The following is a 19,676-nucleotide window of genomic DNA, read 5'->3' as shown; positions in this document are numbered from 1 at the left end:
GCAAAGATTAGAAGATTAGAAGAAGAAAATTGTGGAAAGAGAAAAATTTCATAGCAGATTTTTCTGATAAAGGCTTCATATCGCAAATATAGAGAGAATTGAGTCAAATTCATAAGAATACAAGCCATTCATCAATTGACAAACAGTCAAAGGTTAAGAACAGGCAGTTTTCAAAACAAGAAATCAAAGCTATTTATAGTTATAGGAAAAAATTATCTAAATTGCTATTGAAGGACCATCTTACTCTCACCTAGTAGATTTGCTAATATCTAGGGGGAAAAATTGCTAATATCTAAAAAAGAAAAATAAATATTGGAAAAGATGTGGAAAAGTTTGGACACAAAAGCATTGTTGATGGAACTGTGACTGATCTAGCCATTCTGGAGAGTAATTTGAAACTATGCCCAAAAGACTATAAAACTGTACATATTCATCCAACCAATAATACCAACCATTACTAGGTCTGTCCCCAATTTTTTTTAAAAAGAAGGGAGAAGGAAGAAGGAAGAAAAAGAAGAAGGAAGAAGGAGGAGGAGGAAGAAGTGGAAGAGGAGGAGAAAGAAAAGGACCTATATGTACAAACATATTATAGCAGTTCTTTTTATGGTGACAAAGAATTAGAAATTGAGGAAATGTCTCATCAATTGGATAATGGCTGAACAAGCTGTGGTATATAATTGTAATAGAATAGTACTGTGTTATAAAAAAGGCTGAACAGAATGATTTCAGAAAAATCTTCAGAAAAATTTCAGAAAAATGAACTGATGCAAGTGAACAGAACTAGGGGGACATTGTATACAATGAAAGTAATACTGTTCAGCAATAAACTGTGAAATACTTAGCTATTGTCAGCAACATGAAGATCTAAGAAAATTCTAAAGACCTATGATAAAATGCTATCATCTCATCTACCTTCAGAGAAAGAACTGACGGAATCTGAATGTAAATTGAAGCATACTGGGTTGTTGTTGGATTTTTGTTTTGTTTTATTTTGTTTTTGCTGTTGTTGTTACATTCTTTGTTTTTCCTAGGGTCTTTTGTCTGCTTTCTTTCACAGCATAACTAATATGGAAATGTATTTTGCATGACTGCACATGTATAATGACCTATATTAAATTGCTTGCCTTTTCAGTGAGGGGGATAAAGAGCAAGGAGAAAATATGTAATTCAAAACTTTAAAAATGAAGGTCAAATATTTTTACATATAATTGGAAAAATAAAATATTTAAATATTTTTTAAAAGATGTAACTGATTAAATGGATTGGTAAAAAGAAATAATTGGTAGAATAAAAAACTTTAATTCAAACAGTTAATCTCTTGTAAGAAAGAAGAGAAAAACTGATTGAAAATACAGATATATTGAAATAAATAACAATCTGCGGGAAAATAATTAAAAGAAAATATTATTCAATCAATCAATAAAAATTTATTAGGTACCGATCTGTCAGGCACTGTGCTAAGTGCTAGGCATGGCAAAAGTTAAGTTCTCGCCTTCAAGGATTTTACAAACTAATGTATTTTTTTAAATACAGTATAAATAAGGAATCAAAATACATTAAGGATCACAAGCCTCTCCCCAAAAGAAGGCAAGTTAAAAAAAAAAAAAACCAACCTGAATATAATGTAACAACAACAAGCACTGTCCAGAATCTATGTTTATATGATACTCCAAGACCTGTTTTTCTAGCAATTTGCTTGATTCTGTATTTTACATTTTGTCTTATCTTTCTGTGAAATTTGTCCATATCTGAGGACATTAAAATTTACTATTTTTTACTGTCTGTTTTATAATCAAGTTAATTTTTCTCTTATGGATTTAGATACTATAGCTTTGGAGCATGTAGATTTAATATTGATATTGATTTATTGCCTCTGATTCCTTTCAACTTGATTTTCTTATTTACCTCTATTCATATTGTGATACTTGTTTTTGTTTTGCTTTTTATTTGTCTGAGATTGTGACTAGCTTTTTTGGATTCACCTGTTATATAAGAAATTGTGTTTCAGCCCATTTTTCTGTGCATATCTTCAATTTTTAGCTGTATTTCTTGAAAGCAACAGATTGTAATGTTTTATTTTCTTATCCAAACTGCTGTTCTTTTATTGAATTGCTTAATCTATTCTTTTTTAGACTTAAGAGAGATGGGTTAATATTTTATTCCATTTGTGTTTCTAATATTGCCTTTTTTTTTTTCTGAATTAGTATTTTTATTCTTGCTGTTGGACCTTTTCTTCCATAAAGCAGTGCTTTGCCTCTTTAATTAATTTTCTTAATTCCCATTAAAGAAATACTATTCCAATAGGCTCTCTTTCTCTCACTCTCAACCTCCACCTCATTTGTCACCCTGTTCTTGGTTTTTGTTGTTTTATTTAATTGATTGATTCCTTTTTATTACTTTCTTTTACTTAGTTATTAACTCTTCCCTTCTCCTCTCTCAGTTAAGTAGTTAATTAAAAACTCCCTCTTCATCTCCCTTTTAACTTGGTTTGTTTGTTAGGATGTTTTTTTCATTATTTGCTTCTTTTCCTAGAAAGAAATTTCTTTACCTTTTCCCCTTCATTAATTCTCTTTACTTTCTCTCCTCAATTTTTTTATTTTTTTATTTTACTTCACTCTTAGATGTATTCCTATGGAAGGTAGTTAGTTCTGTTCCTTCAGTGTCGATTCTGCTTCTTTGTATTCTGCATTCATCTTTATCATCTACTGTATTTTAAGAAAGAAACCTTTTGGGGCAGATAGGGGATACAGAATGACTTTGGTTCAAATACATCTCCAGACACTTGATACTTATTAGCTGTGTGATCCTGGGCTAGTCACTTAACACTAATTGCCTTCCAGAAAGAACAAAGTCTTTTATAATGCCTCCATTTTTACTTATTCTTTTTAATCACACACACTTTATTTAGTGGACAACAAGCTCAATATTAGTTGGAAATATGAAGAAGCCAGAAATACTGAAATGCAGGGCTTCCCAGAATAAAGAGATGTTAGTTTTTCTGTGCCCTCCCTTACTAGACCCTATGTGGAGTATTGTATTTCACTCTGAGGACAGCAGCTTAGGAAAGATCACCGGGTTAGACAACATTCCAAAATGGCAACCAGGTCAGTGAAGTGATTTGAGTTCACATTACATGGGGATCAGTTGAAGGAAATGAGGATCTTCAGCTTTTAGGAGAGATAACACCAAGAAGACATGACATTTATCCTCATGTATCATCAAGAATTTTCAAGGGATGTAAAGGGACTTGTCCTGACTGGTCCCAGCAAACAAAACCAGGAAAAATATATTGTGTTGCAAAAAGGCAAATATAAATTTGATATCAAGAAAAACTTCCTAATAATAAGAGTTGTCTAAAAGTAGTATGTGATGCTTCTGGAAGTAGTTGGTTCTGTCTCATTGGAAGTCTTCAAACTAGATGACCACTTCTCAGGTACATAGCTAGCATGATAGTACATTCTATGTGCCAGACACTGTGCTAAGTACTTTACAAATATTATCGCATTTGATCTTCACAATAACTCTGCAAGGTAAGGGCTTATTGCTATACCCATTTTTCAGTTGAAAAAACTGAGGCAGAAGTCAATGATTTGCCCAAGATCATACAGCTAGCAATTTGAAGTAGAATTTGAAATCAGGTCCTCCTAATTGTTGGCCCCACAATCTATCCACTATCCCACCTAGAAATATACAAGTATATTGTAATAGGAATTCCTTTCTAAATGATCTCTGAGATCCTTCCTAACTCTACAATATTCTGTGATTCTTCTATCTGAATCTATTCAGGACTTTCTAGTTAAAGGTACATGTAATTACAGCCACATCTGTGGAGCCACAATTGGAGAATTTGACCTTCAGTATAGTTCTAGGAATATGAAAGATATCATACATGAGGATTATAGATGGACTGGCCAATGGAGACCACTGGAAACTTGGGGGAATCTTACTTCTATCCATATATAGGAGTTTGGACGAAGTGATGATGAAGAATATTTTATTTGGCTGCTGAGTGGAAAGAACTATCTGATCATAATTTCCTATTCTTGCTCCCCTTTCCTATTCTTTAGCTCTCTAAACCTGTTCTTCAACCTGATCACAACTTCCAATTCCTCAATTCTTTAATATTTTCCCAACTCATTAGTCTTGCTCAAACTTCATTTTTCTCCATTCCCAATCTTCAAGCTAGAGCTAACCTCTTCAATTCTATGTCGTACTCTAATTACAGATTCCTTGTCTCCTAATCTTATTAAAGCTCACTGCTGCCAAACCCCAAACTTGGAATCTCATGCCTTCTAACTCTGAACGATCCCTTTGCATCTTGGTCCCCTTCTCTAACTGGCAAATTACTTCTGGAACTTCAATTATGAAAAAGTCTTTTAACTAGTATACCTACCCAAATGAACTACAAAGGATATTTGAAGCATATACTATCTGCATCTAGAGAGATAACAGATATAATAGATGTACATGTAGAATGATTTTACACATGTATATATTTGTGTCTGATGCTAGCTATTTCTAAGGTGGGGGGAGAAGGAGGAAAAAAGAAAAAAATTAAATGTACATGATTATTATATATTTAAAAGGAATAATAAGTTGTACATAATAGAGTTGCAGTTTCATGTGCAATTGCCTTTTTTTGATACTGTTACAGAAATGCTTATTTTATTCCATAAATTAAAAATAAAATAAATTTTAAAAAATTTAAGTTGCCAGGCCAGTCATTATAGATAGAGTTTTAATAGCAGCACCTTCTAGTCTAAGTCATTAAACATTTAACAAAGAAGGTTAGTTTTGGCTTACCACAGAAAGAATGAGTAACAAAGACATGGAACAATGAATTTCTCTGGACATGGTCCCCTTCATCACTATCTGGAAACACATCTGGCTAACATGGCATCAGATTTGTGCAACCCATGTGGTCTTGGGTATCTACAAGTCTAAAAGACCCAGAATACAAGAAGTTGGGACTAACTTTTATGCCCTTAGACCAGGAAGATACATCAGGGAAGTTGAAGCCATCAAAAAAAACTGGGACTGAAGGAAGTTGCATCAAGAAAATCCATCATGCAACATACTTCTCCCATCTTTAGTCTTTTCTCTGTCTTCCTTTGAGAAGCTTCACCTCCCTTCTATATGTTGTCTTTCCCTTTTAGAATGTAGCTTCCTCAAAGACAAGAACATTATCTTTTTGCTTGTATTTATATTCCAAGGACATAACACAGAACCTGGTAAATAGCAAGCAGTAAGTGTTGAATAAATTCTTGTTTACTTAATCATCTTCCTCTTCTGACATTACTCATGTGCTGTTAAACAGAGGAAATTTCATAACCAAACTGACTGAGGACAATCCAAATTTATAATGTCAAGTCACAACCAGGCATTCACTGGTTTCCTACACCACTTTCCAAAAGTATGCTAAAACTCTTCCCAAGTTTCCCTCTCTGCCTCTCCCTCCACACAATCAGTGGAAGATGTTGACTCATTCTTTACTGAGAATATTGAAATAATTCACCAAGAGCTTCTTCTCATCTTTTCTTCTTCTCAAAATCATTTGACACCATCTCCCACTGTTCTTTTCTTCCACTTTTTGAAAACAAGATGCTTCTTTTTGCTAAGGTCAGTCCCTTTACTTGTAGATTTGATCCTTTCCCACTCATCCCCTACCCTGCAAAAATAAATTTGCCTTCTTCAGCAAATTCTACCTCTCATCTAAATTTCTTCCTTTCCTACTTCCTCCAGCTTTTCCCAATGATCAGTGATTCTTAAAAATAGCCTTTACTGGACTCTACCAATTTTTCTGCTTTCATCTTTTATTTCTCTTCTCTTTTTCTCTTATTTCTTCTTCATCTTTTTCTATTTCTCTTCTGGGAAATATCTTGTCTTTACTTCCTCACTCCTCATCTTTTTGCAATATAGTTTTGACCTCATCACTCAATAGAAATGGCTTTTTTTCTAAGGTTATCAATGACTTTTCTTTTTTCTTTCTTTCTTTTTTTTGCTGAGACAATTGAGATTAAATGACTTGCCCAGGGTCACACAGCTAGGAAGTATTAAGGGTCTGAAATAGATTTGAACTCAGTTCCTCCTGACTTCAAGGCTGATGCTCTATCCACTGCACACCAATGATCAATCTTTTTTTTTCAATGATCAATCGTTTTTTAAAAAGTTACTTTTATTCTGAACTTAAGTGCACACACACAAAAGTAACACTTCCCTATACATCATAGGTAAAAAAAAAAAAAAAAAAAAGGATTGTATATGAATCTGTGATTCCCCATTTTATACTATTTCTTTATTTTAAGTAATAAATTCCATTTATTTCTTTCAGAAATGTCCTGATCATCTGAGCTTTCTTCTGAACTTCTTTTGGTTTCCTGTGCATTAAAAATGTTTTTAATGGACTTTTTTTTTTAGCATCACTATTTCTAATCCCCTCTCTTCCTTCTAAATCTCCTCCCAATTAAAAATAAAAAAGAAAACAAAAACAAAAACCTTTATAACCAGTGAGAATAATCAAGCAAAAGTAAAAATCTTTTACACTTAACTTCTCTCCATAAACTACAAATCAATCTTACTGCCCTTGCTGCTCCTTCCACATATTGCTGTAACTCCTATTCCTCTCTTTGCATTGTTAGTTTCCCAAGCTCCCCCTCTTCACTTCCTATTTTTAGAATTTCTTGCTTTCCTTCAAAACTTAGTTAAAATGTCCCCTCAGTTGGAAGAGGTCTTTTCTAGTCTTCATCTCAACCTTTCATCTACCCCAGTCCCCATCTGCCAGTTTCTTCCTTTCTATAATTACCTGCTATCTACTGTACTTATCTTTTATCTACCTATTTATGGAGATGTTGAATATAAGTTCCTAGAGGGCAGGTGATGTTTTTGCTTTTACTTTGTATCCCCTGTTTTGAGTTCAGTGCCTGGCACATAGTAAGCACTTAATAAATAAATAGTTCTTAATAGATTTAATGTCAGCATCCTGAGAGCAAGAACGGTTTCATTAGCCCAGCCTCTAATGGGGCTGTACATGACACATAAGAGACTCTCGATATATACTATTTGATTTATTGATATTTATTTCACATATATTTATGCAACATGAATGATTCATATGTAAATCCATTCTTCCTACTGAGAGTTTCCATATATAAGGGAGCACTCAAGGTTTATGGAGGAATGCTCTGTTGATATGTTATTACCATGTTATTTTATTAAATACTTTTGATGTGAATTTAGGGTTTCTTGTGACTAAGTAGCAAAAACTAAATACAGTGGGGGTGGAGGACTTTGATTTGGTGGGGACCATAGTTTTGAAAGGATTTTGACTCACTATTCAGAATTTGGAGTAGCTTACTGAGAGCCCAGGCTTGAGTGACTTCCAAGTGCTAGTTGGACCTATAAACAAATAGATCCTAAATTTCAAATAACCATGGTACAAAACTTCTAAATATTTTCCATTTATCCCTTTTTAGGAAAAAAAGGAATCTCAACCCCCTATTTATTGGCATTCAGAAAAGAATTTGTAATCTTATTTTTCAGGTAGCCCAACACCTGGCAATTATAAGATGAATGGCCTTAATCTATTTTTAGTGGGGAAATGAATATTTTGAGCTAATAACATGTTATTACTTTTATATTGTACCATAAATACAATAAGTATCATGAATAGGTGATGAAGAAGAACATTTTTATAAACCAGAAAATATCAAAACATTTTATAAAGGTCCAGAAAATAGCAAGAACTAAAAATCAAAAAGCAATGACTGAAGATTAAAAGTATTCTTGTCTGAGCCTTCTCCCTTGGGAGGATGGAGCTGACACCTGTCCCTGATTAGGAGCAATTAACAGAGCCTGAAAGAGAACCCTCCAGAGAAAGGAAGGGATGGTCCATGTCATAACTTGAGAGAGTAAACAAAATGTTTTGCCAGGTCAAGCTAGATTTCCCAGGGTAACGAAGTCTATGCCATGGGACCATTGTGATGGTCCAAAGCTGGGGAAGTCAGAATGAAGCAAATCATAAAAAACACTCTACAAAGGGAGCCCTGGAACAATTTATCTACCCAAAACATGTTAGTGTCAACCCAATCCTACTCTTGCTCTAATGCAACAGTTTTACCAAAGGCCTGAACAGTTTTTCAAGGAAAAGAGTGAGAATGACCATGATTTGGGAGGAATAATTGAAGTTCTAATATATTCTATTTTCTTTTCTGTGTATTTTTAGCTTGGCTTTCATAAGAATGTGCATTTATGGGGAAATGAAATATACTTCCCCAAGAAGGTTCTTGGGTCCTGTAAGCCAGTTCATATATAAATATAATAAAATTGGTTTATACAGCCTCCTCACAATTATGAATTTCTATTTACCTACATATTGCATAGAAAATGCTTAAAAACTTTTAAGTGTTAAGCAAAAGTGAGTTGTGGGTGTTTTGTTGTTCAGAACTGAAGAATTATAAAATTCTGAAGTACCATCTGAATCATCAAGTAATGATTAACATATTCCTTCCACAAATCTTTATTAAATGTATTTTATGTGCAAAGCACTGACCTGGGTATAGGTTTACAGAGTTTAGATGAAACATAGTCTGTGATTTCAGGGAATGTATACAATGTAATGTATGTGGAGGAGGAGGTAACAGTATGTGAGGGAGAACAAAAACAGATGAATATAATGTATGATAAATGCATTCATATGATACAAGACAAATTGTTGCATGAGGTCTAAGAGGAAAAGTTGTTATCAACAAGGGAAGGCTTCAGTTGTGGAGTTGTCATTTTAATAGATATTTTCACAGAATACTTCAAAGACACAGGACTAGAAAAACATAAAATATACTCAAAGGAGTAGACAGTGTAGTTTCACTAAAGAATGTGAAGGGGTGAAACATGAAAGAAAGCTGGAAGAGTAGAGCTGTATCAGATTGGGAAGATTTTATCTTTAATGGGGAAAAATCTACAATTCACTTGGCATTCCTATCAGAGGAATGATATGATCAAATCTTAGCAAAAGAAAGATTATTTTGGTAGTAGTATTAAGTATCATTTGGAGGGGAAAAGTGGAGCTGGTAATAACTAGGTAAGAAACAAAATAAACAAAGACAAATCTATGGTTTTGAATGGAGAAATGATGAATGCCACTGACAAAAAGTCAGAAGGAAGAATAAAGTTAGAAAAAAGGTAATATTTTGGTTTGAAATATGTTGAAATTGAGGTGTCAGAGCTAAGATAAGCAAGATTCTGGAACTTAGAAAAGAAGTCAAGACTATAAATAGAGATTTGAGAACCCCTTACATCAAGGTGATGGGTAAAGCCTGGGGATAGAAAGGAAACCAGAAAAAATATTTTAGAGAGAGAAGACAGGAACATTTTGGGAACATTTTCAACAGTAAGTTAGTAAGAAGATAAGGAATCAATGAAAGAAAAAGAGGAATGGTTTGAAGAATTACTGAGAACCAAAAGAATATGTACATTATTGACCTCAAGGGAAGAACCCTAGCTGCTGTCCCAAGTTTTGATCATCTCACCAATAGGATCATTTGATGTTGAAAATAAATAGAAGTAACATCCAGATCAGGTACTAACTCATATGAAGATGGCATAAAGTTGACAAAAAATTTGTGTCAAAAAATTATTGTTGGATACATACTTTAAGTATAATCACCCTGCTCAAGCTGAAGGAATACTAAAAAAAAGAATGTTAGATTTGGCAATTAGGAGATCACTAATGACCTTTGAGGCAATAATTTCAATAGAATGGGGGTGGTAGAAGATTGTCTTCAAGGAGTTATGGAAGAAGTAGCAACAGAGGCAGACATCCTTCTTCCAAAAATTAGCAGTAAAAAACATGAGATAGTTAGCTGTACTCAATTCAACAATTCAATGGCTATTTATAAAGTACGTATAATTTTCATATATTTTTCCTTAGTGCATAAGACATAAAGGCATAAATTCAAACAGTTCCTGCCTTTAAAGAATTTATACTTTACTGAGGAGAAACAAGATGCACAATGTTAATGAAATACAAAATTATCCCAAAATTGTTTCTAAAGCAAAGGGGAACTCAAAAACTGGGATGGAATCAAAAAGAGACTTTTGCTGAAGAAAGCTTAGCTTGAGTTGAGCCTTGAATGGAGCTAAGGATTTCAAGAGGCAGAAATGAGGAGGGAAATGTTATCAATAGAATACAAGGGTCAGGGGACAGGTTTTTTTGGTAGCATCACAATATCTGAGGTTAAAAGGGTTTAAATCAGCAAACATTTACTTATCTAACTCCCACCTTTGGGATGTCACTGGGCACAACCTACTCTGGTTCCTGTTCTCAGCATCACTCTGGAGAAGAAATTCCTGTGAAATAGAACAGTGGAATTAAGAGTCTAAACTACAGAACTTCATTTTGCTTACTAGTTCTCTTTTCCTAACTTAAAACTACCTACTGACAACTCAAACAATGTTTAAAGTTAATGATGCAGAATCACATAGCTTGATATTTTCTCTACTTTTCAAGGAATTATGAAACATTATTAAATTTTTAAGATTCTGTTCCATATAGATAACATATCCACACATCTGAGTGGGGAGGGAAGAATGGAGAAAATTCACTCTGCTGGAAATTCAAATATAGTTCAGCCTTTCTGTGTCTTCTCTTTGCACATTGTGCCAGCAACAGTTCCTCCATCTTTTGTAATTCTCTGTTCAAAAATAAGGAATTATGCAAACTAGAACAATTACAATCAAGCAAATCTTTATTTAGAGTAAGCTAGCATTAGTACTAATTAACACAGAAAATGTAAATGAACTCTAAAACGCAGGAAAATATAATATGTGATTCCTCTCCAAATAAGTCCAAAGTAGAAAAGGAGAATGCAAATATCTCTTCTCATCAGTCCTCTCACAAGAGAAAGTTTAATAACACTAAACCCTAACTCATGCCAAGTACCCAGGCTTTCTAATCTAATCATTTTGGACAGACTCCTCTTCCCTTTCAGCTACTTGCTTCACTTATCTAAACCTCAGGTTCCTCATTTGAAAAATAAGGACGATTATACTTAAGAATATGTACCTGACAAAATTGTTTTGACAAAAATTCTTTGCCAACTTTATGCCATCTCCATATGAGTTGGTGCTTGATCTGCATGTTACTGCTATTTATTTTCAACAATCTTATTGGTGAGATAGTCAAAATTTGGAACAGCAGCTAGGGTTCTTCTTTTTTTTTTTTTTTTTCTATTACCATTACTTCAATGACTTGTATTACCAGTTCTTCCCTTTTTCTGAAACTAGCATAGATTGGGAGGGGGAAAATAAGGAAGGGAGGGGGAAATCATTAATAATTAGAGCTATTCAAAAGAGAATATAATATGCTGCTTTATAGGAGGAAATGAGTTCCCCTTTCTGAAGGTTTTCAAAGATGCAGGATGGTAACTTATTGATATGTTACAGAGGAGATTTATTTAAGTACGAATCAGACTAGAAATGACCTCTTAAGTCTCTTCTACCTCTCAGACTTTATTCATGTTAGTCCAATGTAATGAGACTCACCTCTCCAGGCCCCCACCCTTACCCTGTTTATCGCTGTTTTTTTCCTCCTCTGCATATTCTTTTTAAATTTTTATTTATTTATTTTTAGCATTCATTTAAATTTTTTTTGAGTTGAAATTCTTCCTTTCCTCTAGCCCTTCTCCTAACCAATGAGAAGGTAAACAATATGATACCCATTATACATTTGAAATCATGCAAAGTATATTTCCATATTAGTCATTTTTTAAGAGGCAAAAAAGAAAAGAAAATAGAAAAAGCATGCTTCAGTCTGGATTCAATTAATCAATTCTCTCTTGTGGTGGATAATATTTTTCATCATAAGTCTGAAATTGTCTTGGATCACTGTATTGATCCACATAGGTAAGTCTTTCACAGTTGATCATCATTACAATATTAATGTTATTGTATACAATGTCGTCCTGATTTTGTTCATTTCACTTTGCATAGATTCATGTCAAACTTCCCATGTTTTTTCTGAAACCATTTTGCTTGTCATTCTTTATACCACAATAATATTTCATCATAATTATATACCACAACTTGTTCAACCATTCCCCAATTGATGGACAATCCCTCAATTTCCAATTTCTTTGCTAGCACACCCCCACAAAAAAAGCTGCTATAAATATTTTTGTACAAATAGGTCTTTTTGATTTGACTCTGATGTCTCTGGGATACAGATCTTGTTGTGGTATTTCTTGGTCAAAAAGTATGCAATTTTATAGCCCTCTGGAAATAATTCCAAATCTTTCTACAGAATGGTTAGAGCAACCCACAACTCCACCAACAGTAAGTGTATTAAGGACCCTATTTTTCCAAATCCCCTCAAGCATTTGCCATTTTCCTCTTCACTATGGTTGCATTTTAAAGAGTCTCTAAATTTCTCAAATTACTTTAATTGCTGGGTTGTTTTGCAGTAGCTTCTAAGTGCTAAATTAAGAAAGCACTGAATTTTTCTTTTATAAAATCTTCAAATTGTCAATAAACTTTGGGTATCTGATTTATTTGCTATTGCTCAGCTCTACCTTCATAGAGCTGAATTTTATTTTTAAAGTCCTAGATTAAGGTTGAAAATAGAAAGATTTTCCCAATTACTCCAAGACATTGATTGTGGCCCTTGATGATATCACAAAAAGCTGATCAGATCCCTTATATTGTATATTTATTGCCTCATTTAAACCCAAAGAAAACGATGTAATACAGTAAAAAGAATATTTACTCTTTTGAGTACCTGGGTTTAAATATCACCCTGTGAAATTTACTATCTGTGTGACACTGGGCAATTGGGGGGTAGGTATGAAATAGAAGGAAATAAGCATTTAAATAATATTTACTATGTGTTGGACCCTGTGCTGTGCTTTTTATAAATATTTTCTCATTTGGTCTTCAAAGCAGCCCTGTGCTGTGCTATTATATTCTCCATTTTACAGATGTGGAAATTGAGGCAGACAGGTTAAGTGACTTACCCAGGATCACACAACAGTATGTGTCTCAGGCCAAATTTGATCAGGTTTTCCTGACTTTATTGAGGGACAAGTTATTGAACTTCTCTTGATCTGAATTTCCTCACTTGTAATATTACATTATAATTATATATATACATATAACATAATAATATATAATATATATATATATATATATATATGTAAAATACTAAGAGGATCCAGTTTTCAATCTATGATGCCATGACCAGATATGGAGTTGTACCTTCTTTCTTTAACAATATCTGCGTCATTAAATGTCTTATTTAAAGGATCAGGACATCATAGATTATGAGCAGGAAAATACTTTAGATACCATTTGCTTTTAAACTTCATGGAGAAGGTAGAAGTGGAAGAATAGATTCTTTTTTTAAGAATTAGAAAAAAGATCTACGCTTAGTAATTTAAACATTGTCTTCATATATCATGGAGATGTTGAAATGATTGGTCATGAGTCATTGGTGTTGTGACTTTGAAACAGTTATCATTCTGAAATGAGAGAAAAACTCCATAAAACTATCAATACATGGTTGTTCTAGTGAAGTAGAACATGAACTATAAAGAGATGGAGATCAGATGAGCAATAGGGAAGGGGTCAGCCATAACTTTATATGTGCCAAATACAAGAAAAGTTGTATTGACTATGTTTCTATTTTTCAGGTCAACATAGTCAACTTTGAGCTTTGATATGGTCCCATAGAAGAAGCCACAGAGGAATATATCAAGGATGTCCTAATGATGTGCAAGGGACACACTAAGCTTAGCCTGAACTCAAAGCAACGCTTCCTCATTATTAGAAGTACTTGCTTATGATTGTTTATTGTTGGCCCAAGTAGACATTGACTGGGGTAGAGGATAGGGATAGAAAGGAAGGGAAACTGCTTATTGTTATTTCTAAAATACTCCATGGATATGACTGTTGTTATCAAATTTTTGTTTGCTTTGTTTTTTTTAAAGATTCTTTTGATATTCATTTATAATATATTCAATTACTTTCTTAATATGAATATACTTATCATATACCCATATCCCAAAAGGCCAATTATAACAAAATATCTACAACTGTTAGAAATTTCATTCTCTAACACTCTGAGCCTTTCCACTAATGGTAAGATTGGGAAAAAAAAAAGTACAAAGATATTAAATATGTTGTAATCTCAGTCTCTGTTGTCTTTTGCCCAATGTAATCAAATAACATTTCATAACTTTTTTTAAAGGTGACATAGTAAAATGTCAGTGGAAAATTTAGAGATTTAGGAGGGTGGGGACACTTAGGGTAGAAGACATGGATTCTACCCTCAGCTTTGCCACATTAATTTTTGCCACTTCAGGCAAATCATTTTTAGAAAACTGAATTTTTTTCAACAGCAAAATAAGGTAGTTGAACCAAATGATCTCTGAGTTACCTTCAACAGCTAATAACTCTATGAGCCCCAAGGGTCAAGTTTGGTTAAAATTGTTAAGAAAAAGGTTTTCCCCAGCCAATATAAATTGTTTACCTCTGTCCTACTTATATTTTTGAGTACCTTTTAAAAAGAACAAAAGTAAACATCATAGTTCACTTACTGGCAAGAGAGGGAGTAAGGATTTTACTTTTGCCTGTATTGCAATAAAAGAAAGTTATTAGCCAGATGAAAAAAAGATATGACTATAGTATCATGAGAAGCATGGTCCCAGAAAATAATTTGTAATGACTAACAGCATAGATGAGTTGTGGAAACAACTCCAACTGATTGACCACTGAAGCAATTGTCTTTTAAAACTCCATCAGGGACATATTTAACATATATTGGATTACTTGCTATCTAGGGAGGAGGTGGGGGAGGAGGGGAATTTGGAACACAAGGTTTTACAAGGATTAATGTAGAAAAATTATCCATGCATATGCTTTGAAAATAAAAATCTTTAATTAAAATTTTTTTTTTTTAAAAAAGAACACAGAAAAAAATTCTCCATTATCAGGGCAAATAGTTTTGGGTTCTTTTTAAGCATAGCTATGTGAAATAACTTTTTGCTAATGAAAACCCTAGAAATAGTAATACCATTGAGAAATGCTTTTATCAAAAGGGAAAATGCCCAGTCATTCAGCGTCTGTCTAAATATTTTAACTTGTTGAGGAGAGAAAAAGGATTTTTCTCCTTGTGGAAAGTTTTGAGTTGGAGATAGAACCTCAAATCTGGGAAGGAATGAAAAAGTGATTCCACTGTGTAAGTCCAAAAAGCTATCTGGTCCTAACAACCACTGAAGAAGGTTCTCTCTATTCTATTCCTGCCATTTTTTAGAGTCTAATATATCACACATTCTAGCTAGGTTCTACTAGGACAAGGTCCCAGGGGTTAGTGACCTTAACTGCTCTTGTCACATAGTCACATACCATCTCCATCCCCAGCACATACACACATCCAATAAATCCAAATGGCTCCCTGTTACCTTTATTATCAAAATGGCATTTAAAACTCTTCCCATTCTTCTTGGGTAGGAAGTATACTATATTAGAAAGAATATTAGACTCAACATCTAATGAACTAAAGTTAAAATCCCAACTCTGCCACACTGTCATTTGACCTCTCTAAACCTCAGTTTACCCCTATGTAAAATTATCTCTTTAACTATGAGGGGGCATTAATAACTACTTACCTGATCTAGGGTCCTGCTGAGTCTTATAATCATCATGGTGGTTTTTGCATGTCCCATTGAGTCGAAGGTGTATGTTAGTGCTGTCTTACCTACAATTCACAGAGAATTAGCGATATCACTTAGTTCTATTCCTCTCTAGAAGGCAGCATCCATGTATTGTTAATGGGTATGTAAATTTTTGGAGTTACCAATCAGAAAGTAGTTCTGAGCCCCCATCTACTATTGCAATCCTCTCCCCACCCTTCATATCCAACGATAACTAGTCAGAAGGCAAGGACTTGGATCTCAATCAATTGATTGCCAGTGCAAGGAAGAACTTGTGGCCACAAGGGAGTAGGGACCCTGGTCACATCCAAAGTTGAAAAGCGTGCTTGCAGTCGCTCAGAAGCCAGTATACAATACAGGAGATTAGTAAACACACTTTTCCCTAGATTATATCACCTTGAAAAACCCAAAATTTACAGGCCCCCAACTGTACCCTGTCCACTTGGAAAGCAGAGCTCCACTTTGAGTTGAAGTTAAAAGTCAAGTAGTAAGCTAAGAAAATGAGGAAACAACAGGAAAAATAATTCTGACCATGGAAAATTACTATCATGACAAGGAAGAACAAAATACTCAGAAGGAAATAATGAAGTCAAACCTCCAACATCCAAAACCTCTAAACCTTCAAAAAGGATTTTGAAAATCGTTAGGGAGTGAAATAGAAATTGAAAGAATTTAATCACCTCCTTAAAAAAATCCCAAAATGAAAACTTCCAGGAATATCTTAGCCAAATTCCAGACTCCCAAATCAAGGAGAAAATGTAGAATCACAGCCAGGATAACACAAGATTTAGCAGTTTCTACATTAAAGGCTCAGGCAAAAAACAAAACAAAACAAAAAAAACTCCTACCAAGCAAAACTAAATATAATCCTTTGGGGGGGGTGGGAATGCAAATATTTATTAAATGAAATAGAGGACTTGCAAGCATTTCTGCTAAAAAAAAAATAACAACAACAGATGAATAAAAAAAAATTGACTTTCAAATGCAAGATTCAAAAGAAACATAAAAAGGTAAAAAGAAATGAAATCATTAGGGATTCAATAAGGTAAAACTGCTCATATCCCTACATGGGAAAATAATATTTGTAACTCCTAAAACTTTCTCATTATTAGGGTAGTTAGGAGGAATATACATAGACAGAAAGAAGAGGTGTGAGTTGAATGTGATGATATGATATTAAAAATATAAGATTAAGGGATGAGAAAGAATAATATACTAGGAGAAGGGGAAAGGGAGAGGTAGAATGGGATAAATTATCTGACATAAAAGAGACCTGAAAATGATTTCACATTGAAGGTGAAAATAAGGGAAACAGGGAGGGGAATACATGAATCTTACTCTCATCAGAATTGGTTCAAAGATGGAATAATATACACACTCATGAGGTAGATGCAGAAATCTATCTTACCATACAGTAAAATAGGAAGATAAGGGAATAAAAGAAGAGGGGAGAGGGAATAGGGAGGGGGCATTTTGGGGAAAGGTAAAAGACAGATTCAAAAAGCTTTTGAGAATGGATAGGGTAAAAGGAGAGGAAAGAAGATAAATGGGGAACACAGGATGGAGGAAAACACATAGTTGGTAATCATAAAAAAATTTTACAGTGAGTTTTTCTAATAAAGACTTCATTTCTCAAACATATAATTAAGTCAAATTTATAGAGATAAGAGCTATTCTTCAATTGATTAATGGTCAAAAGTATAAACAGGCAGTTTTCAGACAAAGTAATCAAAGCTATCTGTTGTCATATAAAAAACATCATTATTGATGAGAGAAATGCAAATTAAAACAACTCTGAGCTAATACCTTATACTTGTCAAATTGGTTAATATGATAGGAAAGGAAAATGACTAATGTTGGAGAGGTTATGGGGAAATTAAAGCATTAATGTACTATTGATGAAGTTATATACCAATTCAACTATTCTGGAAAGCAATTTAAAACTATGTCCAAAGGGCTATAAAACCATGCATACCCTTTGACCAAGCAATACCACTAGTAGATCTGTATCCAAAAGAGACAAAACACAAAAAGAAAAAGGACTTATGTGTACAAAAATATTTATAGCAGCTCTTTTAGTGGTGGCAAAGAATTGAAGATTGAGGGGATTTCCATCAACTGAAAAATGACTGAACAAGTTGTGTATGACTATGATGGAATACTATTATGCTTTAAGAAATGATGAGCAGGGTGCTCATAAAAAAAACAATAACATAGAAAGATTTACATGAACTTATGCAAAGTGAAATGAACAGAATTGGGACATTATACACAGTAACAGCAATATCATGTGATCATCTACTGTGAAAACTTAGCTATTTTCTGCAATTCACTGATCCAAAACAATTTTGTAGGAATTATGATAAAAGGTACTCTCCATCTCCAGAAAAAGAACTGGTAGCACCTGAATGCAGATCAAAGATATTTTTCTTTACTATATTTTTCTTGGTTTTTTTTTTTTTTTTGTCTGTGTTTTCTTTCATGGATTATTTATATGGAAATGTATTTTGACTATACATGTATAACCTATGTCAAATTGCTTACCTTCTCAATGGAGGTGAGGGAAGAAGAGAGGGAAATAATTTGGAACTCAAAATTTGAAAATAAATAAGTTAAATTATTTTTACTTGTAATTGAAAAAAGTAAAATATTAAATAAGATTTTTTTTTTAGAATGCATAATATAAAATCAGTACAGAAAAGATGGTTGACTGCTTCAGTCTCACCAGTTTTTAAAGCTGAAGCCAATCAAAAAAAGGCTACCTCCATTCACTTCTCACTTCCAGCAAACAAAGCATGTACAAAAGGTCCCTCTGGGGAATCTCCACATTAAGGAGAATTGGAGGAGCCCAGATTTCAGAATCAATAAGCAAGAAACACTATATAACAACAAAAGAAAAATGCATGACCAATGTTTAATGAACAAGTCTGCCATTTTCTTAAATCCTTCAATTCTAGGAATTACTCTGCGTAGTCCTCCTCTGAGTAGGCAAAAAAGTTTAAATAATATAATATGGTTCAAAACTTGAAGTTAGATTCATATCTAGCAAGACAAGTCATTTTATTTGGTAATAAAGAAACTGTAGAACTCAGAACCTGGGACTCATGGCATTTGAATTATAGACTGTGAATCCAGTAGATTTTTTAAAAAGACAGAAGTTTACTTAGTCAGGGCTATCACATACTTGAAAGAGATTTCTGACTGCCACTAACTCATCACTTGAGTAATGGAAATGCACCTATTTGGCTGACATGCACTCTAGCATCTTCCTTTAGCATGGTACCTCTCTGATCACTTAACTGTGTTATATCATTTCCTCTCTAGTTTCAATCCCAAAGCCATTTTGCATAACAGAAACAGAGAGAAGAAAAATATGAAGGGTCTTCCATCTTTAAAATCTCTTCCAATTCCAATATTCTGTGATCCTCCTTAAAAACCTTCTAAAACTCTATCCAACCTCTTCTCCTTCATTGCAGTCTTAGAGAATTCCTGGAACCTTATTCTATTCTCTCTCTCCATAATCTTCATGTGTTCTAACTGTATCACTGCTGGAGTCTGGAGTCTTCCCTGTTGCTTACAAAACATATTCAAGTTTATCCTGTTCCCATTCCTTTTCCTGAAAAACCTCCAGAAAGAATAGTCTGTTCTATCTGACTCTGCATTCCCACCACCCACTCATTCCTCATCATCCTGCAATCTGGTTTCTATCCCAAAACGCTCTTTTCAAGGTCACTGTTGACCTCTTAATTGCCAAATAAAATGAACTTTTTCCTCAGTCTTTGTCCTTCTTAAACTTTATGCAACTTTTGAAACTGTTAACCCCTTCTTCATGAATACTTTTTATTCCTTTGATTTCTGGGACACTGTTTCCTCCTGTTTCTTCTCCTACTTCGATGATTGTGCCTTCTTGGTCTCCTTCATTGGTTCATCCTAAATGCTAATGTTCTTACAAGCCTGTCCAAAGTCTTCTTGTAT

At 33.7% G+C, this 19,676-nt stretch overlaps 1 long non-coding RNA gene across 1 annotated transcript in view; it reads right to left on the bottom strand.

Moving 5' to 3' along the window:
- Positions 1–10,255: 10,255 nt before the first annotated feature.
- LOC116423098 overlaps positions 10,256–19,676 on the bottom strand; it is a 28,246-nt gene continuing 18,825 nt past the window's right edge. The window contains exons 2-3 of the long non-coding RNA XR_004233569.1: positions 15,657–15,745; positions 10,256–10,344 (exon numbers count right to left, since the gene is read on the bottom strand). This is a non-coding gene — a long non-coding RNA (uncharacterized LOC116423098). The remainder of the gene's footprint in view (positions 10,345–15,656; positions 15,746–19,676) is intronic.

The sequence above is a fragment of the Sarcophilus harrisii genome, chromosome 3 (genome assembly GCF_902635505.1).
Source record: "Sarcophilus harrisii chromosome 3, mSarHar1.11, whole genome shotgun sequence".
NCBI lineage: Eukaryota > Metazoa > Chordata > Mammalia > Dasyuromorphia > Dasyuridae > Sarcophilus > Sarcophilus harrisii.
This window is presented reverse-complemented; position numbering and strand designations above follow the sequence as displayed.